Consider the following 12,580-nt stretch of genomic DNA (forward strand, 5'->3'; position numbering starts at 1 on the left):
TAATCTGCATCCCAGAGTACGAAAAGAGGTAACCGTGGAAATAGTGGATGCATTAGTTGTCATCTTCCAAAATTCTATAGATTATGGAACAGTTCCTGCAGATTGGAGGGTGGCAAATGTAAACCCACTATTTGAAAAAGGAGAGAGAGACAATAGGGAACCACAGACCGGTTAGCCTAACATCGTAGGAAAATGCTAGAGTCTATTATAAAAGATGTGATAACACGACACTTAGAAAATATCAACGGGTTACACAAAGTCAACATGGATTTATGAAAGGGAAATCATGTTTGACAAACCTATTGGAGTTTTTTGTGGATGTAACTGGTAGAATAGATAAAGGAGAACCATTGGATGTGGTTTATTTGGGATTTTCAGAAGGCCTTTGATAAAGTCCCACATAAGAGGTTAGTGTGCAAAATTAAAGCACATGGGATTGGGGGTAATATACTGGCATGGATTGAGAATTGGTTAACAGACAGAAAACAGAGAGTAGGAATAACTGGTTCTTTTTCGGGGTGGCAGGCAGTGACTAGTGGGGTACCGCAAGGATCAGTGCTTAGGCCCCAGCTATTCACAATATATATTGATGATTTGGATGAGGGAACCAAATGTAATATTTCCAAGTTTGCTGACGACACAAAACTAGGTGGGATCGTGAGTTGTGAGGAGGATGCAAAGAGGCTTCAAGGCGATTTAGACAAGTTGAGTGAGTGGGCAAATACATGGCAGATGCAGTATAATGTGGATAAATGTGAAGTTATCCACTTCGCAAGAAAAAACAGAAAGGCAGAGTATTATTTAAATGGTGATAGATTGGGAAATGTTGATGTACAAAGGGACCTGGGTGTCCTTGTACACCAGTCACTGAAAGCAAACATGCAGATGCAGCAAGCAGTTAGGAAGGCAAATGGTATGTTGGCCTTCATTGCAAGAGGATTTGAGTACAGGAGCAAGGATGTCTTACTGCAGTTATACAGGGCCTTGGTGAGACCACACCTGGAGTATTGTGTGCAGTTTTGGTCTCCTTACCTAAGAAAGGATATACTTGCCATAGAGGGAGTGCAGCGAAGGTTCACCAGACTGATTCTTGGGTGGCAGGACAGTCGTATGAGGAGAGATTGGGTTGACTCGGCCTGTATTCACTCGAGTTTAGAAGAATGACAGGGGATCTCATTGAAATATATAAAATTCTGACCGGGCGAGACAGACTGGATGCAGGGAGCATGTTTCCCTGGCTGGGGGTCCAGGACGAGGGGTCACAGTCTCAGGATACAGGGACGACATTTAGGACTGAGATGAGGAGAAATTTCTTTACTCAGAGGGTGGTTAACATGTGGAATTCTCTACCACAGAAGGCAGTGGAGGCCAAGTCACTGATTATATTTAAGAAGGAACTAGATAGATTTCTAGACACAAAAGGCATCAAGGGGTATGGGGAGAGATCGGGAATATGGTATTAAGATAGAGGATCAGACATGATCATATTGAATGGTGGAGCAGGCTCGAAGGGCCGAATGGCCTACTCCTGCTCCTATTTTCTATCTTTCTATGTTTCTATGTTTTTGCCTATTTTTACGGGGCATTTGTTCTGTCCCAAACACAACAGGGACTGGATGATATCGGGAACAACCGTATCCCCACCTTTGTGTCAGGAGAACAGCTCGCAAAATGGAAAGTAATTACTTCCTCACATCCCACCTGTGAATTAAGGAGGTTGGGCAGGGTATAGTCGACATCTCATTGGTGTGATGAAAAGCCCAAGGGTGTGGGAGGAATGGTTATCATACTCCCAATCTTTGAGGCCTATCGAGCCGTAAAGGAATGGTCAGTAGGATCAATTATGGTATTGCAAGGGCAAATGCATAAGGAGTGTCACCCCTTCCCAACATATGGACAAGTGAAACATGGACAGAGCCAGACATGGCAGGATGCTCCTTGATCAAAGACATGTGGATGTGTCGATATGGTCCCATAGAAACTAATAAACCAGCATGTGGATTTGCATATGGAATAAGGAAAACATGTCCAATTGTACCATGTCTGTAACACGGTGACACCTGAGACAAACTAAGCATAGTTATGTCGGGCAGGGACGTTATTGTGTCACAATGACCGTGACCTGTTTTGAGTGTGGACCCCTCAACCGCCCTGTCACCCACTCCTCTTTTTGCTTTGAACCGACACAGGTCACCAGGATAGATCATGAGCTCCTGATACCAGTGGCCAAACATGATATTACCAACACCACAGTGGATGATGGTATGTTCTCAAACACTGATAAATTGCTGATTCGATCTGGATATCTGATTCTCCCCTTCACACTTAAAATCTTAGAATGAACTGAGATCTCAGTCAGACATCTGTATCGGCTCCATCAGGAAATTCAGAATGTGGAAGAAGAAATTGAGGGGTTCGGAATGAAATCATGGTGGGAGAACGGGAATAATATATCAATACACGCGTGGATGAGAATTATTGTGCAACTGTTCGTTATTTTACAATGTTGTGTACTGTTGTTGGTAATTATCATGTACAGGTTGCTTAAATGAACCCTCACCAAGTTGAATAGTAAACAAGGAGCCAGGTAGAAGGACTCGCTCAAGTATGGAGTACAGGGAACTAAACAGGATGAGGGCAGAACACAGTTTTTTTGATAACCTGATACATTGTCGGTGTAATGTGTAATATTAACCAAATGAAACTTGGAAGCAATATAGATTTGTTTATGTTGTGCTCTGTAAACTCAGGAGGATCTTCAGCAAGACAAGGAGATAGTTGGGGGATAAAGTGAATATTGAACCAGAGTGGTTTCACTCAGATTCAAGAGGAGGGAGATGTAAGAACATGGTTTAAAACAAGCATAGAAAATATTGGTTCGCATCGTGTCGAGATTATTAGCAAGATGGCGGCTGTACATAGGAGGGCAAAGGTCCTCATCTCTCTGAGGAAAATAACTAACAGAAACCCAAGAGGTCATTGAAAGAGTGCTGAAGCATTAGAATAGTGAAAAACAGTAAGATTCAAGAGACATCGTGTCCTAATCTAGTATAAACATACTAAGACCTGACAATAGTGAAAGGCTATGTAAACACTAAGACATGAAACAATCCTTGGTGATTTTTGGAGAGTCAGCACAGTAGGATGGTTTATAAACAGGAGATAAGAACAGAGGTGCTTATGTGCAGACCAACACAGCTGAATAGTACAAAGATAGGGCATGCTCCCTCCCAAAGGTTAGAGCTCTCAAGAGGGTTGGTCTGAAGTCCATTGCCACAGGCAGCCACGAAGGCTAAGTCTGATCAACTTGGGTTCTTTGGATAGATCAGGTCGTATTGATTGCTTGTCATTTAATGTAATCTGTAGACAGTTGTATTAAACTATAATACTGTTGAATGTAATGTTGAAGACAGCTGTAATGCAACTCTGTTGAAAGTCAATCTATTAAACTTACTATTTTATAACAACTCAGGTTAGAATCAAGCGGAAGTAATTGCTAAAGGATTAACAACCCATAGTTGTGACAGTAACGGGGAGAATCAGCTAACAAGAGGTCAAAGACGAGGCACCAAAGATACAAGGTTAAACATTAGTGATTTAGAACAATGATCAAGAGAAAACTCTTTACACAGAGAGTTGTGAGGCTGTGGAATTGTGGAATTCACTTCCAGAGTTAGTGGTTGGGGCACAAAGTTCTGTAGTGACAGGTGGTCCTCATGTTTTTATCCAGGACAGGCCTCAGCCCAGTCATTTGCTCCAAATGTTGATGCAATGGTTCAAGCTAAGAGATGCCAGGTATTGGGAGCAGCAGTAGCAATAAATAAAATCTAAATGTAAATAAGTATCAATATAGTTAATCTTCATTTATTTCTATTTTAATAATTTTTGCTGAATGTGGCCCACACCAAGTGCCAAATATCAGATCAGGCCCTCAGTAGAAAATCAGTTTGACGTCCCTGTCCTAATACAGGTTAATCTGTGGAACATACGAGATCAAACAGCACTACAGTCTCTACAAACGGAGGAGTAATGTTGATAGGTGTGACGTACAGGAGATCATGTCAATCTATTCTAAGTGCACTCCTCACCACCTGCAGCAGAGCTTCCAAATGGTCTTTTAGTGAATCCTTCAGTAACTTGTAGGTAATAGCAAAGGACGACACTGTCCCAAAGATAGAGAGGGTCACCGGACTGAAGCTGTGTTTGATCCCAGCTATCATGCAGGTGATGACGGTGATTCCTAACAGTACCTTGGTAAATGCTGGTGGGATCTTACTTGGCAATCGACGACTCATTTCAGTTTTCAGAACTGAAGTGGGTTTACCAACTTTGCTGGCCAGGCTTTGCAGAGACTTGTCATTGAGTCCCACCTGTTTCTGGAGGTATATCAGCCCAGAAACTGTCAACCCAATGCCAGTAATGAAAGACAACCCTGGCACTGGCACTGCACCCACTGCTCCAGCGAGCACGGCCAACAGACAGACTCTCTTCTTCAACATTCGCATTTTGGGTTCTGTAATTTCTAACATAATCTTTGGGAGTGAGAGCGAGAAAGCAGTTGATTTTATTCACAGGAGATCATTGGCGAGAGTGGACTTTAATTTAGGAAATTCATAATTGTCCAGGTCAAAACTTGAGATCAGAAAAATGGCTGGTGGTGTAACTCCAACACTTTGGAAATTGCTGACACAATCCATGCGGATTGTCCTCAGCCCTTCACTAAAGTCGGCACCTTGCATCTTCAGTGCATGGACATCATTGTCTATTTTGGACCGGACATAGTAGAACTCTTTGTCCTGTTCTTGAATCTTTTTGGCAAGCTCTGCATCGTTCTCTCTGAATCGTGACTGGGACACAATGATGAAAAAGTCATAGCTTTCAAACCTCATCATCTTTAGGCAATTATTGATTTCAAAACCGAAGGAATTTGTTCCTGGAAGATCCCAGAGTTGAAGATTAGGCAGAGCTCGATAGGGATACCTGGTTGGCTCCATCCAGGTTTCTTCATTCCCAGTTGGAGCAGCTCCCTGATCTTCGCTGTGAAGACCTCTCACAGCGTTGATGAAGGTGGATTTCCCTGAGCCCGCATCACCCACCACTGCAATGTTAAGCTGCATGTTGTCTAAATTGTCTAACTTACTCTTTATCTGAAGAATCACTGCTTCCAATTCACCAGTGCTATACTCAGATTGCAGGTTCCTGCTCTCCTCAGCAGTGAAGAACTTGGAGAGTGTAGACTGGGCCATTTGATCTCTGAAAATAGCATCAATACACAAATGTTACACATGAGTTCAGGAATGATTGAGAAGTTTCAGCTCTTTCGGAGGATGTGATCTGGTCCCATGTTACTGAATGTGGGCAAAGTTTAACAACAAAGTAAATTGAGTAAATAATTGAACAAGGCTGGCAGAAAACATGGTTGAACTTCCATTTTTACTGCTACTCACTCTTGCTCCCACGTTAAACTGCTGACTAATGTTAGACCACCAAAAAAAGGAGTTTCAAGAGTGTTAAGAGTGTTAAGTACTTGTTAAAGGCCAGTCGTGACAAAACCCAACTCAGCATTGGATAATTACACCAACTGAAATCATTGCTCATAATTGTATCTGCCTTTACAGTATAGAATCATAGAAAGGTTACAGCACGGAAGGAGACCATTTGGTCCATCGAGTCCGTGCCGGCTCTCTGCAAGAGCAATCCAGTTAATCCCACTCCCCCGCCCTATCCCCGTTGCCCTGTAAACTTTTTCCCTTCAACTACTTATCCAGTTCCCTTTTGAAGGCCATGATTGAATTTGCCTCCACCAGCCTCTCAGGCAGATCCTAACCACTCTCTGTGTAAAAAGGTTTTTCCTCATATTACCTTTGGTTCTTTTGCCAATCACATTAAATCTATGCCTTCTGAGCTTGACCTTCCGCCAATGGGAACAGTTTCTCTCGATCTATTTTGTCTTGACCCTTCATGATCTTGAACACTTCTATCAAATCTCCTCGCCACCGTCTCTGTTCCAAGGAGATCAACCCCAGCTTCTCCAGTCTATCCACGCAACTAAAGTTCCCCATCCATGGTATCATTCCAGTAAATCTCTTCTGCACCCTCTCTAAGGCCTTCACATCTTTCCTAAAGTGCAGCGCCCAGAACTGGACACAATACTCCAGAACCAATTGTTTTATAAAGATTCATCATGACTTCCTTACTTTTGTACTCTATGCCTCTATTTATAAATCCCAGGATTCCATATGCTTTTTTAACTGCTTTCTCAACCTGCCCTGCCACTTTCAATGATTTGTGTACAAATACCCCCAGAATTCTCTGTTCCTGTATCCCTTTTAGAATTGTGCCCTCTAGTTTATATTGCCTCTCCTCGTTTTTCCGACTGAAATGCATCACTTCGCATTTTTCTGCGTTAAATTTCATCTGCCATGTGTCCGCCAATGCCACCAGCCTGCCTATATCCTCTTGAAGTCTATCACTATCCTGCTCACTGGTTGCGACTCTTCCAAGTTTTGTGTCATCTGCAAATTTTGAAATTGTGCCCTGTACACCCAAGTCCAAGTCATTAGTACATATCAAGAAAAGCAGTGGTCCCAGCACCAACCCCTGGGGAACACCATTGTACACCTCCCTCCAGTCCGAAAAACAACGGTTCACCACTACTCTCTGTTTCCTGTCACTTAGCCAATTCTGTATCCATGTTGCTACTGCCCCCTTTATTCCATAGGTCGCAATCTTGATGGCAAGCCTACCAGGCATCACTTTAGCAATTGCCTTTTGAAAGTCCATATGCACCACATCAACCCTCGTCGACCCTCTCTGTTACCTCATCAAAAAACTCTATCAGGTTAGTTAAACATGATTTGCCTTTAACAAATCCGTGCCGGCTTTCCCTGATCAATCCACACTTGTCCAAGTGACTGTTAATTCTGTCCCGGATTATCGTTTCTAAAAGTTTCCCCACCACCCAAGGTTGAACCGACTGGCCTATAATTGCTGGGTTTATCCTTGCATCCTTTTTTGAACAAGGGTGTAACATTTGCAATTTTCCAGTCCTCTGGCACCACTCTGTACCTAAGGAAGTTTGGAAGATTATGGCCAATACCTCTGCAATTTCCATCCTTACTTCCCTCAGCAACCGAGGGTGCATCCCATTAAGTGCAGCTAAGTCTCAACTACATCTTCCTTTACTGAGACTCTGGCTCCACCTTCTTCGTTCGTAAACATAGATAAAGGTACATAGGTAAAGACAGATGCAAAGTACTCATTTAGTTCCTCGGCCATTCCCTCTGTCTCCATGAGTAGATTTCCTTTATGGTCCCGAATCGGCCCCACCCCTCCTCTTACCACCCGTTTACTGTTTACATTCTGATAGAAGACTTTTGGATTCCCTTTTATGTTGGCTGCCAGTCTATTCTCATACTCTCTCTTTGCCCCTCTTATTTCATTTTTCACTTCCCCTCTGAACTTTCTATATTCAGTCTGGTTCTCACTTGTGGTATCAACGTGACATCTGCCATACGCCCCTTTTTCTGCTTCATCTTATTCTCTACCTCTTTCGTCATCCAGGGAGCTCTGGCTTTAGTTGCCCTTACTTTCTCCCTCGTGGGAATGTACCTGGACTGTACCTGAACCATCTCCTCTTTAAAGGCCACCCATTGTTCAATTACAGTTTTGTCTGCCAATCTTTGATTCCAATTTACCCGGGCCAGATCTGTTCTGATTCCACTGAAATTGGCTCTCTTCCAATTGAGTATTTTTACTTTAGAATGGTCCGTGTCCTTTTCCATAGCTACTCTAAACCTTATGATCCTATGATCGCTGTTCCCTAAATGCTCCCCCACTGACACTTCCTCCACTTGGCCTGCCTCATTTCCCAGAACCAAGTCGAGCAATGCCTCCTTCCTCGTGGATGGGAAACGTACTGGTCAAGAAAGTTCACCTGAACACATTTTAAAAATCCTTCTCCCTCTTTGCCCTTTTCACTATGACTATCCCAGCCTATATTAGGATTGTTGAAGTCTCCCGTTCTCACTACTCTATGGCTTTTGCACCTCTCTGTAATTTCCCTGCAAATTTGCTCCTCTATATCCTTCCCACTAGTTGATGGCCTATAGAATACACCCAGTAGTGTAATGGCACCTCTATTATTTCTTAACTCCAACCAAATAGATTCTGTCCTTGACCCCTCCAGGACATCATCTCTCTCCAGCACTGAAATATTCTCCTTAATCAATACTGACACCACCCCCCACTTTCTTTCCTTCCCTGTTTTTCCTGAACACCTTGGGGGTGATTTTAAACCCCAAAAACAGGTGGGTTGGGGGGGTGGGTGGGAGTTGAAAATAGTTGTTTTTTGGGTCGCGAATCCAACCCGGCTTTATTTCCGGGTTTAACTTCGACGTGGAAAAGTACAGGCATCCCACTCGGAATGCCGAATCCAAAAACTTTGCAGTTGCAACCCAAAAAAACTATTTTCAACTCCCACCCGCCCCCCAACACACCCGTTTTTGGGGTTGGAAATCACCCCCCATGTATCCAGGAATATTTAGTATCCAATCCTGCCCTTTTTTGAGCCATGTCTCCGTTATCGCCATGACATCATATTCCCATGTGGCTATTTGCGCCTGCAGCTCACCAACCTTGTTCACCATGCTTCGTGCATTTACACACAAGCACTGCAAACCAGTCTTAGACTTTCTTGTATTCTCTCTTAGTCTGATCCCACCTAATACCGTACTATTTTTTATCCGAGTGCTTCCTTTCTCTCCCAATCCTTTGTGCACCTTGTTTCTCCTTTGCAATGCTACATCCTGTTGCCCAACCCCCTGCCAAATTAGTTTAACCACCGCCCCCCTTTCCACAGCACTAGTGAACCTCTCCACAAGGACATTGGTCACAGCTCCGTTGAGGTGCAAACCGTCCAGCCTGCAAAGGTCCCAGAACTGGTCCTAATGCCCCAGGAATCTAAAGCCCTCCCCCTGCACCATCTCTTCAGCCACACATTCATCTGCTCTATCCTCCTATTTCTATACTCGCTAGTGCATGGCATCGGGAGTAATCCGGAGATTACTACCTTTGAGGTCCTGCTTGTTAATCTCTTTCCTAACTCCTTAAAATCTGCCTGCAGGACCACATCCCTCTTTCTACCTATGTCGTTGGTTCCGATATGGACCACGACCTCTGGCTGTTCAACCCCCCCTCCAGAATGTTCTGCAGTCGCTCAGTGACATCCTTGATCCTGGCACCAGGGAGACAACATACCATCCTGGAATCAAGTCTGCGGCCACAGAAACGCCTGTCTGCTCCATTAACTATAGAATTCTCTATCACTATTGCTCTCCTGACCTTCTCCTCCCTCCCTGTACAGCCACCCATGGTACTATGGTCTTGGCTCTGGCTGCACACCGCAGTGGAATGCTCTCCCTCACTCGTGGTTAGAGAGTGAGATGCACTCAGGAGATTCCTGCACTACCTGCCTGGTCCTCCTTATCTGTCTGATGATCACCCAATCCCTCTCTGCCTGAACACTCCTAAGCTGTGGAGTGATCACCTCCTGAAACGTGCTATCCATGAAACTCTCAGCCTCGCGGATACACTGCGGTGACGCCAGCTGCTGCTCAAGGTCCGAAACCTGGAGCTCGAGCTCCTCCAACTGATGACACTTCCTGCACCTGTGGCCGTTCAGGACATGGGAAGCGTCCTGGAGTTCCCACATGGCACAGGATGTGCATTCCACGGGACTAAGGTGCCCTGCCATGCCTCGATTTATTAGATCATTAAATAAACTTAACTGAAAATAAACCACGCCTTAAAAAAAGCACTCACCAGAAAAAGAAATACTCACCAGCTGCCAACCAATCAGCTCCTTCCCTTGTGCTGAGGCCACTTTTGATTTTCTTACCTCACTCCCTGACGATGTAACTAGCAGGATCGATAAAGGGGAACCAGTGGATGTGGTATACTTGGATTTTCAAAAGGCATTCAATAAGGTGACAGACAAAAGGTTGTTACACAAGATAAGGGCTCATGGGGTTGGGGGTAATAAATTGACATGGATAGAGGATCGGTTAACAGACAGAAAACAGAGAGTAGGAATGAACGGGTCATTTTCAGGCTGGCAGGCTGTAACTAGTGGGGTGCTGCAAGGATCAGTGCTTGGGCCTCAGCTATTTACAATCTATATTAATGATTTAGATGAAGGGACCAAGTGTAATGTATCCAAGTTTGCTGATGATATAAAGCTAGGTGGGAAAGTAAGCTGTGAGGAGGACACAAAGAGTCTGCAAAGGGATATAGACAGGTTAAGTGACTGGGCAAGAAGGTGGCAGGTGGAGTATGATGTGGGGAAATGTGAGGTTATTCACTATAGAAAAGAAAAATGGAATAGTTTTTAAATGGTGAGAAACCATTGAATGTTGGTGTTCAGAGAGATTTGGGTGTTCTTGTTCACAAAACACAAAATGTTAACATGCAGTTACAGCAAGCAATTAGGAAGGAAAAGAGTATGTTGGCCTTTATTGCAAGGAGGTTGGAGTACAAGAGTAAGGAAGTCTTGCTGCAATTGTACAGGACTTTGGTGAGACCACACCTGGAGTACTGTGTACAGTTTTGGTCTCCTTATCGAAGGAAGGATATAGTTGCCTTAGAGGTGGTGCAATGAAGGTTCATTTGATTTATTCCTGGGATGCGAGGGTTGTTCTATGAGAGAGATTGAGTTGAATGGGCCTATAGTCTCTGGAGTTCAGAAGAATGAGAGGTGATCTCATTGAAACGTAAAAGATTCTGAGAGGGCTTGACAGGGTAGATGCTGAGTGGCCATTTCCCCCAGCTGAAGAGTCTAGAACTAAGGGGTATAGTCTCAGGATAAGGGGTCGTTAATTTAGGAATGAGATGAGGAATTTCTTCACTCAGAGGAGTTGTGAATATTTGGAATTCTCTACCCCAGAGGACTGTGAATGCTCAGTCGTTGAGTATATTCAAGGCTGAGATCAATAGATTTTTGGACTCTAAGGGAATCAAGGGAAATGGAGATCGGGAGGAAAAGTGGAGTTGAGGTCGAAGATCAGTCATGATCTTATTGAATGGTGGAGCAGGCTCGAGGGGCCTTATGGCCTACTCCTGCGCCTATTTCTTATGTTCTTATGTTCTCATGACATCTTGTACCCTATTTCTGCTCTGTGTCCCATCTCAGACCCTGTGCAGCACACTCACTGAGTCCTGGGCTTCAGATTGTGATGACACCAGTTATTAAACATAGCAAAACATGTAAATTCTGAATTATAGTCACCTTGACTGGGTTCAACTTGGTTCCAATGTTCACTGCAATTGTCTCTGTACTATTGGATTATACTGCAATTGACTCTATACTATTTAATTGTCCACAATTGATTCGATACTATTTTATTGTCTACAATTGATTCTATACTATTTAATTGTCTACAATTGGCTCTATACTATTTAATTGTCTGCAATTGACTCTATACTGTTTAATTGTCTACAATTGGCTCTATAAGAACATAAGAACATAAAGAATCGGAGCAGGAGTAGGCCGACCAGCCCCTCGAGCCTGCTCCACCATTTAACAAGATCATGGCTGACCTTCTACCTCAATGCCATTTTCCTGCACTATCCCCATATCCTTTGATGCCATTAATATCTAGAAATCTATCGATCTCTGTTTTGAACGTACTCAATGACTGAGCCCTCTGGGGTAAAGAATTCCAAAGATTCACCACCCTCTGAATGAAGAAATTTCTCCTCATCTCAGTCCTAAATGGCCTACCTCTTATCCTGAGACTGTGACCCCTGGTTCTAGACTCCCCAGCCAGGGGAAACATCCTCCCTGCATCTAGTCTGTCGAGCCCTGTAAGAATTTTGTGTGTTCCAATGAGATCACCTCTCATTCTTCTATACTCGAGAGAATACAGGCCTAGTCTACTCAATCTCTCCTCATACGACAATCCCGCCATCCCAGGAATCAGTCTGGTGAACCTTCGTTGCACTCCTTCTATGGCAAGTATATCCTTTCTTAGGTAAGGAGACCAAAATTGTACATAATACTTCAGGTGTGGTCTCACCAAGGCCCTATATAATTGCAGTAAGACATCTTTACTCCTGTATTCAAATCCTCTTGTAAGACCAACATACCACTTGCCTTCCGAATTGCTTGCTACACCTGCATTTTAGCTTTCAGTGACTCATGTACAAGGACACCCAGGTCCCTTTGAACATCAACATTTCCCAATCTCTCACCATTTAAAAAATACTCTGCATTTCTGTTTTTCCTACCAAAGTGGATAACTTCACATTTTTCCACATCATATTCCATCTGTGATATTCTTGCCCACTCACTAAATCCCCTTGAAGCCTCTTTGCATCCTCCTCACAACTCACATTCCCACCTAGTTTTTTGTCATCAGCAAACTTGGAAATATTACATTTGTTCCCCTCATCCAAATCATTGATATAGATTGTGAACAGCTGGGGCCCAAGCACCGATCCTTGTGGTACCCCACTGGTCACAGTGTGAAAAAGACCCGTTTACTCCTACACTCTGTTTTCTGTCTGTTAACTAATTCTCAAT

At 43.7% G+C, this 12,580-nt stretch overlaps 1 protein-coding gene and 1 pseudogene across 1 annotated transcript in view; one reads left to right on the forward strand and one right to left on the reverse strand.

Annotated features, from left to right (window-relative positions):
- Nucleotides 1-12,580, forward strand: part of LOC137332839 (interferon-inducible GTPase 5-like) — a 380,546-nt gene that overhangs the window by 260,829 nt on the left and 107,137 nt on the right. The window lies entirely within an intron of this gene.
- LOC137332669 (interferon-inducible GTPase 5-like) lies at nt 4,062-5,246 on the reverse strand (annotated as a pseudogene).

The sequence above is a fragment of the Heptranchias perlo genome, chromosome 15 (genome assembly GCF_035084215.1).
Source record: "Heptranchias perlo isolate sHepPer1 chromosome 15, sHepPer1.hap1, whole genome shotgun sequence".
Taxonomy (NCBI): domain Eukaryota; kingdom Metazoa; phylum Chordata; class Chondrichthyes; order Hexanchiformes; family Hexanchidae; genus Heptranchias; species Heptranchias perlo.